This window comes from Mixophyes fleayi, chromosome 7 (genome assembly GCF_038048845.1).
Source record: "Mixophyes fleayi isolate aMixFle1 chromosome 7, aMixFle1.hap1, whole genome shotgun sequence".
NCBI classification, from domain to species: Eukaryota; Metazoa; Chordata; class Amphibia; order Anura; family Limnodynastidae; genus Mixophyes; species Mixophyes fleayi.
Genome location: NC_134408.1, coordinates 128,135,868 through 128,148,169, shown reverse-complemented (window position 1 = coordinate 128,148,169; position 12,302 = coordinate 128,135,868). Strand labels below are relative to the sequence as shown.

The 12,302-nt window shown below is 39.9% G+C and overlaps 1 protein-coding gene across 5 annotated transcripts in view; it reads left to right on the top strand.

The window, feature by feature from the left end:
- B3GALT1 (beta-1,3-galactosyltransferase 1) overlaps nucleotides 1-12,302 on the top strand; it is a 230,150-nt gene that overhangs the window by 93,505 nt on the left and 124,343 nt on the right. Inside the window, exon 3 of one of the 5 annotated variants that reach the window (XR_012678306.1) lies at nucleotides 345-1,039. The exons of the other annotated variants lie outside the window; for them this stretch is intronic. The gene's annotated coding sequence lies outside the window, so the exon portion shown is untranslated. Of the gene's footprint in view, nucleotides 1-344; nucleotides 1,040-12,302 lie in introns of those variants that run through there. 5 annotated transcript variants of the gene reach the window in all.

The following is a 12,302-nucleotide window of genomic DNA, read 5'->3' as shown; positions in this document are numbered from 1 at the left end:
TCATGTGAAGAGCTAGCTGCACTTCATGTCTATTTTTCTCAGGAATGTCTAAAAACAATCAGGAGTACAAAATATTGAACACCCTAATTTAGACAACAAATCTCTACCCAATAAATTAGAAGGAGCATTTGCTGCCAATAAAAAATAATGTTTATCTGTCATAGGACCTAAAGGGACTGTAACTGGCTCTGTTTCTTTTAAAGAAATAACTTGTTCAGCAACTCATAATGCATTTACAATTTTGCTAGTAGTTGGTAATGCAACTTAATTTTTTAACACTGTTCTTGCAGCTCCTGTATCAATCAGAAATTCATGCTTATTACCATTAATTTTTATTTTTACAGTGGAGTCCTTTACATCTGTTCTCAATACTGGACATATGGGCACAGGAGCTGCTAGAGACCGTCAATCAATATTATCTGGGGATGTGCTTATTTGATCTGGCCTCACCCTATCCCTTTGTTTCCTAGGTTTCCTGCAATATTTTATCCAACTTATATATTTGTACCATAATTTATTCTACTACAGTACATAGAACTTATTCACATCAGTCCCTGCCCCCATTGGAGCTTACAATCTAAATCCCCTAACTTACACACACACAGACCGAGAGATACTAAGGGCAATTTAATAGCAGCCAATTAACCTACTAGTATGTTTTTGGAGTGTGGGAGCAAAACCGGAGCACCTGGAGGAAACCCACGCAAACATGGGGAGAACATACAAACTACACACAGATAAGGCCATGATCAGGAATTGAGATCAAGACCCCAGTGCTGTGAGGCAGAAGTGCTAACCACTAAGCCACCATGCTGCCCACATGATAATGGCTTTGTGGCAAGGGGTTGGAGTTGAGTGAGGACATTGATTGAGGCCAGTATGGAGTAAGCGCCCTGGTGAGTCTCGTTTTACAGAGATATGAGATTTCCATTTACAGAGTGAGATTATTGAATCGAAATGGAGGGGTGGAGGTCACATGTTTATGGGTGGTCCTTGCTGTGCAGAGGGGCACATGGACATTCCCACTGAGTAACAGTATTTGTATTTTGCACCAGCTCCCAGCTGGCAGTCTTTGAGTCTCATCCTATACTTCTAATACACTTCAGCAAAGCTGTTCTAGGCACACTCCTATTAATGCAATAAGCATCGCACATACATAATTGTCAGATGTAAAAAAGTCAATCCCAAAGCCCCCTCGCTTTCATGATTAATATACATTAGCACAGGCCTGTATAACCTATAGCGCCCCAGCATGCTTTGCCAACCGATAGCTGGTAGGGTATGCTGGGATTTGTAGTTTCACAATACCTGGAGAGCCGCGGGTTGTCAAGTTCTGCATTAGGACCTGTAGAGGTCTTTTCACATAGAGGTGCTGTCCTTATTTGCAGAGGTGTTTCCCAACAGCAGAAAGTAGGTGTGCAGTTAATGGACCATCCTAGTTCAAAACCAAAGTATTTCTGCGATGGCATCATGAGCTTTGACGGGATTTTAAATCTGGGCCCATAATGATCTACTGTATTTACTGAACCCATTTGAGAAATGATAGGGGGATAAAAGAGAGTCTGGTGATTTGGATTCATTTATTAACCAATTGAATAGTAAATTGCACTAATAACAAAATAAACAAGTACATATTATAGTGATCCAAAGTATAAACCCACAATCTCACAATGCCACAATTTACAGCGAGAGATACATAATGCAAAAGCAGACAATTTTCTCCTTTTTGCAGATGTTTAAAATTGTGCTATATAATGAAAATGCAAAAGACTTAATACTGAGCTATTGTAAGACTGTATAGTGACGTATTTCTACATTGTCATCTCATTTTTTCAAGTAGCTTCCAACATAGCTATATTCCTGAATCTAATTTGTTTTCATATAATTAAACATCTGCTTATAAATATTTGAAGTTGCTAATAGTTTGTTTTAACTTGCATGAATAAATACATCATGCTTGGTGTGATACAGAACATTCCTCCATTCAGAATTCTGTTCATTTTAAATAAGTGAATTCTGATATTCACATTAAATTAAATTGTAATGTATAATATACACACACTTTTAAATGATTACATGAGAACCCCTGAAATAAAATTAAGATTTTATCTCAGTGAATCATATTAGTTCTTATAAAAACATCATTAGTAATTAGTATGTATCAAAGGGGTCGAAGTGGAAATTTAGAAGTGGTGGTATGGAAAATGTAAGTGAATGGAATTTTGTAGTTTTACTTTTGTAGGCTGTAGGAGAAGTGGTGGTATGGCATACCACCGTATACCAGCCCATTTTGACCACTGGTCCTACTCTTAACGACTTGGTTGCCCATATTTTTGGTCCTGACCCTATAGTTTAAAACCTTATTTTTAACCCTAGCTATGTAAGACACCTACTGCATATAAAGCCAACTTTAAAAAGCCGCTCATTTTAATCTATAAGTTGGTATAAATTAAAAACCAACTAATAGCAATTAGAGCTATATATGTAAAGTTTACAGAAGTTTATCAGAACATAAAATATTTCAGATAAAATTGTGCTAATGAGAGGAAATATTTTTTTATGCATAGCAGACTTCCTAAATGAGCTGTGATCAATTTTTGTCCAGATTGTTACTTTTGGAATAGGAGCTGGATGGTTGTATACAGTGTGTGAAATAACTAGTTCATATGAGGTATAAATGATATACGCATGGGATTTTCTTGTATTTAAGTACTTTTGTTTTTCCAAGTCTGAGGATGAAATGTTCTATCTTGTCCAAATGAGTAATGTGACTTACTTATCCCCTTGCAGAGTGCAGATCCAGTAGTTCGTGAATATTGGTCCTGTATTGCTTCAGCTATGTCACTGGTTCTTAGTGAATTAATGACTGCATTTTTGAGGATATTAGTTTAGCCCATACAATGCTTAGATGCTCTATAAACATTGAAGCAAACTATCACCATATGAAAAGTGCATCTTATTCTGCAAAATATTCCAAGATGCATGTTCCTCTATGCAGTGGCGGATCCAGGGGGGGGGCGATGTGTTTTAAACATAATCAGAGCAGCAGGACAGCACATTATCCCTGCCGAACGGACCTGCACATACTGTGCAGCCGCCGGCAGCCTTAGAAGTTAGAAGGGGGCCGGGCCTAAATCTCCCCCCCCCCCTACCTATATCGCCCGGGGTAGAAAAAATTTCTAGATCCGACCCTGCCTCTATGGAGTCATCACCCTCCTTTATTGATGTTATAGATAGGTACACATGGGATTTCAAAGCATTTTAATGGGTTTTGTTTACTGTGATACTATGTTAATACACATTTTGCGCTGTTAAATTGTTCACAATGTCAAAAATGGCAATTTATATAAATAAAAACAAAACTGCAACATGCAAAAATAGTTTGTTCATCTGGAATTGCAAAATTCTGTTTTTCTCTTCCTTATAGTTGAATTGCGATGGTTTGCACAGCTGTCTTTTAATGAGTAAATCCAAATGGATTGAGATATTAATGATCTTCTATCACTCTCCACAATTTAATATCCACTGGGTCACATCGTGCTTAGTAAAGTACAGCCAGGGGTCTAATTGAAGAATAAATATAAGGAAGAATCACTTAAGAATATAGATTTTTTTTTCGCCTCCGAATAACTTGTCAGCTGTTAACAGATGGGAAAAATTTGCTAATGTTCCGTAGAAATTTTTAAAAAGTCATAGATTTTAAGTTAAATGGAATTAAGGATAAGTGCACTGCTTTGTTTCAACAAATTTGTCTGTCTGCTTTTAAAGCTTCACAAGGCCATAAAATGGGTAATGTACCAAATATATAAATTACTGATCCATTAAAATGCCATTAAGCCCAGTCCAGGTATTTTGACCTTCATATTTCTAAAGTACCATTTTTTTAACAACCATTAATTTACTAACCTGCTTTATAAATGGGAAGAAATAGAACAGATGTTTCTACTTTATCAGTTTTACAAATTTTATGAAATACATTTATTATAAATATTAATAGCCATTGAGTCTACTCTTATATTGCTCAATGTATGAACAGTAGTAGACCATTTGTAACTTTTGAAGCTGTTGTGAAACTGTGAGACCATCACACCCAGCTAGCCTGAAGCTGTCATAGCTTCCTAGTACTTTTAGTTCCATTATAGTTGGAGAACCACAGTTTGTGTAAGCATTGAATAAAATCAAATTTAATTAAATTGACATAACCCAAAAGATTTTATAACAGACTATTTGATTAAACTTATTTTAATAGTGGGGGATGTACTGTGTTGGGTAACATATTTGTGCATTTGGATTTTCATGCCATTCCTGGCATAGGGTACCCTTCTCCGTATTCTAGATACACTTCTCTTAACACCCAAAGGCAGGCTCTCTATTGTTCATTGTGGATAATTAATATACATGATACTAGCAAATTCATACTTGCTATTCATTTCTGTTGTTTAGCAAGGAAATCTGGACTTGTCATATATGTAGAATGCTATTAGACACTAACTACACCTTCTCATCATGGCCTGACCACTAGACATGATCATAACACAATATTATTACATTTTACACACAGAAAATAGACGAAACCTACACAACACAACCACTTGACGTGATCATAGCACAACAATTGTTTTTTTACTCATATACATGATAATAAAAGTTATTGAGAACTGCAAAAGTATACATGTTTGTTCAATATTAAAAACAGGGATATTATTGGCTAGCGGTCACAAATCTGCAAATCCTGGTACTGTCTTAGGAAAGGTGTATATGTGGTAAACTGAAGGTCCGTTCTTCCTCCCTTTTATCTTCCTTCATCCGGTCTTCTTCTATGTTTCCATTTCGTATGCTTCTTCGGTGTCTTTAGTCTTTCTTACGTTTCCTTTAAAATCCCTTCAGAGCATAACTGGAGAGTGATATAAAATCTGGTAGGATAATGTAGAATGTCAGTAATACAGAGTACACGTACTAAGCATGTATGGTATTGAACTACCTATCATTGTAGCTATAAAGAATCTCAAGGTTCCTAGTAACTTGTACGATCCAGAGCTTCATGATTCCTCTAAGCTTGTACAATCTAGATTTTCATGGTTTCTATAAGCTTCTACTCTCTAGAACCTTGTGGTTCCTATAAACTTTTATCATCTGGAGTCTCATGGTTCCTTATAAAGGCCTTCCAGAGTCTCATGGTTCCTGTAAGCTTGTACAGTACTGCTCTCTCCTACCTGTTCTTGTCACTTTCACCACCGGTACCTGCTTGTTTCTTTAGTTGCGACTTGTCTAGATCCTGGAACGTTGGGGGCTCTATTTGGAAAAAAAAGGGGTAAATTTAGAAAATTACAACCAGCCCCAGCGTTAAATCAATAGTACCCACGAGTAGTAATTAGACCTTCCTCCAGCCTCAACATTAAAATAATAGTATTCCATTTAATAAATAAACCTATTTTCCTCCCTGCAAACAGCACCAGCAATAAATTAATAGTATTTACATTTCATAAATATACCTATTTCCCGCAACCATCACTGCCATTAAATAATTCATAGTCACATTTACTAAAAAGACCTCATTCTCTCCAAAATCACCCTCACATTTAATAGCCCCCAAACCACCCATCTTAAATTAATAGTCTCCACTATTAAATTGCCCCACAAACAAAATAGCACACATTAATTAGTCACCACCTACCTCAAACACACTACATTGCCACAAGGCCCCTGTTCAATCACCCACATATTACTGTGCCCCCCCCTTCATCACACTGTGCCTTCCCTCCCCCTTTTTCATCACACTGTGCCTTTCTCCCTCCCCCCTTTTTCATCACACTGTGCCTTTCTCCCCCCCTTTTTCATCACACTGTGCCCCCCCCCTTTTTTCATCACTGTGCCTTTCTCCCTTCCCCCTTTTTCATCACACTGTGCCTCCCCACTTTTTTCATCACACTGTGCCTTTCACCCTTCCCCCTTTTTCATCACACTGGGCTTTTCTGCTTTTCTCCCCATGCCTCCTTTCCTTTACTTACCTTTGCATAAGCTTCTTTCATCTCTTTTCTTTTCTTGTCTTCTGGCTTTTTGCTTCTTGCTGGGTCCTCTCTGAGCCACTCCTCACTGAATGGCAGGCGTGACTTGATGACGTCAACGCCCGACATTCAGTGTGAACGGAGCAGAGAGGAGGGAAGTGGGATGCCGGCGCTGGGATCACGTGAGTATATGTTCTGTGGTTTTTTTTAACTATTCTGCTACCCCCACCAATGAACGGGACGGAAACTCCCCCCTCTCCGCGGCCCTGATCCTATAAGCATGAAACATTCATAATAATAATCATCAGCTGCTTCAAAGCAAAAAGACAGTTGTCAGCGGTAAGCCTTTACACTGCATATCTGTGTGTATCTAGCAAAATTAAAAAAACATGATGTATTAGTTCATATTTTGATCAAAACATTTAAGCCTGCATCCCAGCGTCAAGGGCACCTCATTATATGCAGGTCCTACACTGACCTATATGCTTTAAACACCATTAAAATGCAATTAAAATCAGCTGGCAAATAAACATCAGCTGCTTTAAAGACCTGCTTGGAAACTTATCTATGGTGAAATTCCTGTGACATACAGATTAGATCCAACTATAATCCGTTCCCGGCTGTTCTGAGGTTTGGACCCAGCTTTCCAGTACCACCACTTTGCCCGGTACCTAGCAGCTTTGGCCAGGGGAGATCTATTCACAACAACCCTGATTCATGGTTAGAGGCCAGGGGTACCAGCCCAGGTTCACCAGCAATGGGGTACACTAGCAGCGTCAGTTACTCAGAAGGAACCCGGTTCTGGATGCCGGTAAGGAATCCAGTGGTGGCAGTATTGTTGAGCCCCTCCTACTGCGGTTAGAGGGTGCATTTGGGATAATGAAAGGGAACAGTGGCAAAGTAAGCCCAGCCGGTTCCCAGTAGCAACAGACAGAGTGGCTTAGGCGGTCAATCTTGTCACACCGCCATTTCTTAATTTCCACTTCGACCACCAGTTAGCCATTATGCCATTGATCACAGTTACATTAATCCTGAGAGAAGGAAAACACACATGGGGGTAGATTCAATTCCCACATCTTTCTTTAGAACAATGACATTATTACCATTACCACAGTAATTTTAACACTGATTTTTGTTTGCGGCTCAGGGAGCTGCTTGCAAAAATCAGCGTTGAAATCCCCGTAGTAACGATAATAATGTGCAGCAATTACCATAGTAACGGTACTTGTGCGCATCCCGCGCGAGGAATTAAATCTACCCCAAAGAGAAATGATCTTATCTGCTTTTACTTTAAGCTATGTTTAACAACCTTCTATGCAATGTTCTAGTACAGTGGTGCACACAATTGTATTTTTGTGGAGCCTTTCAAGTGGCCCTTGATCCCACAAGAGGGCCACATATTACAATTGCAGGAACTAATTAGAAACATAATGGAATCAAATGTTAGACTAATAAAGCTAGTTAGAAGATATTACCATTCATATACAGACTAATCTCTGGTCAGGAGGGTTGCATATAACCTTTTTAAGGCCGCATGTGAATCTTGAGCCACCACTGGTCTAACTGATATTAATGGCAGTTGTTTTGGGTTTTATTAATTGCTACAACTTTTAGTAGACTTTCTTAAAAAATAAAACTATTGTCTTGTGTGTGTGTGTGAGTCCTTTGCTCACTACGTAACGCACACCGATAAAGAGAAGTATTTTATTGTAGCATTGTTTGAGGACATATAGTCAGTTTTGATCTTGACAGCTATTTCTACCGTCGGTATTCTGAAATACCAACTCAATGGGATGTAAAACATTAAACAACCACAGAGTGTGTCAGCAGCTGACGTTAATTTCATTCTAGGGCCACGGTGAGACAGATATACAGTCAGAGGCTTCATTAGCTGCATTTCAACATTGTCAATCATGTGCAGTCAATATTCTGCAATTATATACGGGAGTGGATCGCTGTCCTATAAAATGCAGACCAACAATATTTATAAATGCTCCCCGGGTCTAATCTGTTCACAGTGTCAAAAGCAAAGTGACGTTGACATATTTTTATTAGTCTGGCTGTGATTTATTTTCATAAAAGAGCTGTGTTCCCAGACATTGACTGTTGTTAATCTCTGCATTGCTGTGAAGTCAGTAATTAATTTTTTTAAACTGTATCAATTTTGTATCAATAATTATCACTGCCATGGTGAGATGGTGACAGAGACAATACTTTAATAAAGCAGATTTAATTTTACTGGTTCCCAGAAACACAATACTATATTATATTATATAAAATACATATATAAAAATACTGCATACATCTTTGCTGCTAGGCTGTCATTGAAATGTTAATTATATTTAATTATATTATATTAGATTATATTATATTTTATTGTAATATAAACACAATTGGAGAAAAAAAAGTTGTGTATTTCATTTACTGGAAACGATAAAGAGCAGGTGTAAATGGGAATTAGCATACATCTTTTGGTGTAATTAGTTTCTTGCGATGTCTTGGAGGGGGTTGCCAAATTGCCCTCATCATAGGTAAACGTAGAATATAGGGCAGCACGGTGGCTTAGTGGTTAGCACTTTTGCCTCACAGCACTGGGGTCATGACTTTGATTTTCAACCATATAGAGTTTGCATGTTCTCCCTGTGTTTCCTCAGGGTGCTCCGGTTTCTTCCCACACTCCAAAAGCATACTAGTAGGTTAATTGGCTTTTATCAAATGGACCCTAGTCTCTGTCTCTTTGTCTGTGTGTATGTTAAGGAATTTAGACTGTAAGCTCCAATGGGGCAGGGACTGATGTGAGTTCTCTGTACAGCGCTGCGGGATTAGTGGCGCTATATAAATAGCTGACAACGGTACTTGCCTTTTAGAGGTCCAAAGGGCAATACAAAAGGCATCCATGCACAGCTGAGGGGGGCAACAAATTGCATAATCAGGGCCCTGCCCTGCCGACATCGCATAGAAGAAAAGAGTTGTACGGGAGGGTGACTTATAAAATCTAAACCCGTGTTGGAAATGTTTAAAAGTGTGCACATACCGGATAAAATGCAGACAGTGATAATATGCAATATAAATTGGATAATTAGAAAAAGAAAACATATGGCCTATTCTTATACATAAAGGGGCTTAATTTATCAAGCCTTAACTCCTGCAAAAAATGCATTTTGCACAGGAGAAAAGGCTAATTTAAGTATCGGGGCTCCTTATTAAAGTCCCCTGGCCGGTGAAGACTAAAGCCAGGGATATTCCCCTGCTGTACTCTTTATCACCGTCGCCAGGTGCCGAAAAAGAAAAAAAATGCTTGATTATTAAAATAAGGCATATTTTAAAAAATTTTAAATAAAGTTTATTTTATTTTTCCCCTTTTTTAAAAAAATATATTTCAACCAACTTTATTGTTTTGTTAATTAAATCTGTAAGTTGAAACCCAAGTCCAAGTTTCCAGTTCCAGTGCACATGTTGATATTAAGACCCCATAGGCTTCATCTTAAAATCAAGGGATCTCTTGTCATCCTAGAACGTGGAGGAGGGGAGGGGTGCTGAGGTACAAGCTCTTCAATGTAAATTACAAGGAAGTGTAATCGTGGGCCTTTTTGCTGCTCTGTTAAAATGGCCCTGCCCTCACCATGTTGCCCCCACCACCAATGTGCATTATTAACTTTCTACAGAATGGATCTGAGAGCCAGTGGCGTAACTTTACATTTTGGTGCCCTTGGCGAGACAGGGCACCGGAGCCCCCCATCCACTGACAGGAAGTTCAGCATTTGGAACGGAAGTTTGCGTTCCAAATGCCTAACTTCCTGTCAGTGGAACGCACATTCGTTCCATGGCGGAAGTTAAGGATTGAAGCATCAAACTCTGGTTAGTTAATCTCTCCCTCTGTCTCTTCTTCAGCCCTTAAGCGGAACTTGAGGGCTGAAAGTATGAAGGCAGATAGCGGGCGGCTGCTGCGCCCACTTGGCTTTGCGCCCTGGGCGATGGCACCGCTCGCTCCTCCCTCGTTACGGCCCTGCTGAGAGCCCATAGTATTTCTGTGTGCTTCCTATTTTGCGGTGCATTTTAGTTGCATCCTGATGCTGCTGAATACACTTAAGAGAAACCATGTAGTATACAAAGAAAAGACCCATGTTTATTTAATATTACTATTTTGTTACTTCAATAATATTGGAGGGGTTGGGGAGAGGGAACCACCCGTGCTTTATGGGGAATCAGGGGGAAAAAATAAACAAAAAAAGTACTTTGAAGTATTCCATCAAAGTCTAACTCTATGTGATCTTTAAGCCAGTTTCTAACATCTTACAATATCATCGTGTCTAGTTGCTTTGATAAAGTGAGCAATCTCGGTGGTAGCTTTCTGTAATTCAGTAGATTGTCTTTATGTCTCTTTATAATATAAAGTAAGAAATGTTCTTCTCGATCTCTGTGGTTGTATGTCTCTGGGGAACTGAAATCATAAGCGCAGAGAAAATAACAACGGAGGTATTTTAGTTCTCTGTAAAAATAAAAAATAGTCTCTTAAAGTGGCTAAGCACTCCCAAGGTATTAGTTTTGTGTTCTCTTAAAATTGGGTATAAAAAATAATCGGGAGCTGTAAAAGTTCTAGGGAAGAACACGAGATCCGTCTAATCAATAACTATTGAGATTAACAGTAATGCTGAGCACATTTTATATCATCTCTGCAGGCTCAGTTAAGCAGTAACTCTACACCAGTTGGTGAACTACAACTCCCAGCAATCTCTTATAGCCGGTGTATGAGTAACACAGATATAGTTGTCACAATATCGACCACTGTGTTAATATAGAAGCATTATAACCCATTGTTCCCTCACAGCTGTGCACTCTGGAAGGGAAAGCGTTAAAAGCTTACACTAATACGCATTCTACCCTGAAGGGCACCCTGAGAATCCAATGCACAGGGCAACAATATATTTTGGACTTCTCCAACCAGTTTAGTTTTTTAACTCTACCATTTCCAAAAAGCACAGATTATAGTAAGATGTGGTACGGTATATCGATGCCGAGAAGAACGACAATACTCACCCCGACCTGAGGATTCCGAAGGGGCTGCTTCCCGACCTTGACCGATGACGACTCCTCTTCACCCCGACTTCAGCCAATGACAATGAAGCAAGAAGGCGGCTGCAGCTGATGACGTCATTGAGCATGCAGACAGCATTATCGCTGTTGTTAAGGGGGTGGGGTAAGTATGCACCCATGTACAATGTATAATCCTTTCTAAAATACATTGTACATATGTGCATACTTACCCCACCCCCTTAACAACAGCAATAATGCCATCGGCATACTCAATGACGTCATCAGCTGCAGCCGCCTTCTTGCTTCATCGTCATTGGCTGCTGTCAGGGTGAAGAGGAGTCGTCATTGGGCAGGGTCGGGAACCAGCTCCTTCGGAATAGTCACGTCGGGGTGAGTATTGTCGGGGTGAGTCTTGTTGGGGTAGTCAGCATCAATATGCTAACTACCACCGTTAGAGTGAACAGGGTATGGTGTTGGTAAGTATCCTGGAATTTAGAAAAAAATATGAGGACTTATGGATTGGCAATGGCTAAACTACTGCACCTGCAGAGGGTGCGGCCACTGCGTGTCCCGGAGGTGAGGTGGACACAGAGGTGAGCATGCCGACCCACACATGTTCAGAAGAGGCCTTCACTCTGCCCTTTTGAAAGCAGTGAGGGGGCTCGGGAAGCCAGAGCGGCATAAACGGGCCCTAATTCAAACTTTGCTATGGGGCCCGGCCATGGACTGTTCTGCCCCTGTGGGCTTGGATACCCATAGTTGCCTACTCTCCCGAAATGTCTGGGATACTGCCGAATTTTTGGGAGCTTTCCTGGACTCTCAGGAGAGTAGTGAAACCTTCCTTCTGCATCGTGCCCTCTTCGTTGATGAAGTGGGTGGTGGCAGGGCTAAATGTGTCATCCTGGCCCTGTCCCCTGTGGTGATAGGCCGATATTGGCAATGCTTGACAGGGGCTGGGCCTAACGATGCGATTTGCGTGGCCACGCCCCCTATGACAGAGCCTTCTACTGGAGATCATGCTGCCATAGTTGGCAAGTATGGGGTTACCATGTGCCCTGTCAGGTATTGGGGTGTCCTGTCCAGTTTTGTATTCTGTCCGGAGCTGAGTTTTCAGTGCTCTTGAAATTATGTTACTCTAAAGTGATGTAGACCCCTATTTATTAAAGGGCATAACCCTTTTTTACCAGAGATAGGGATTCATTGTATCTATTAAAGCCCAGTGTTGGCTTTCTCTTGATATTGGTAAATTGCAGTGATACAAGA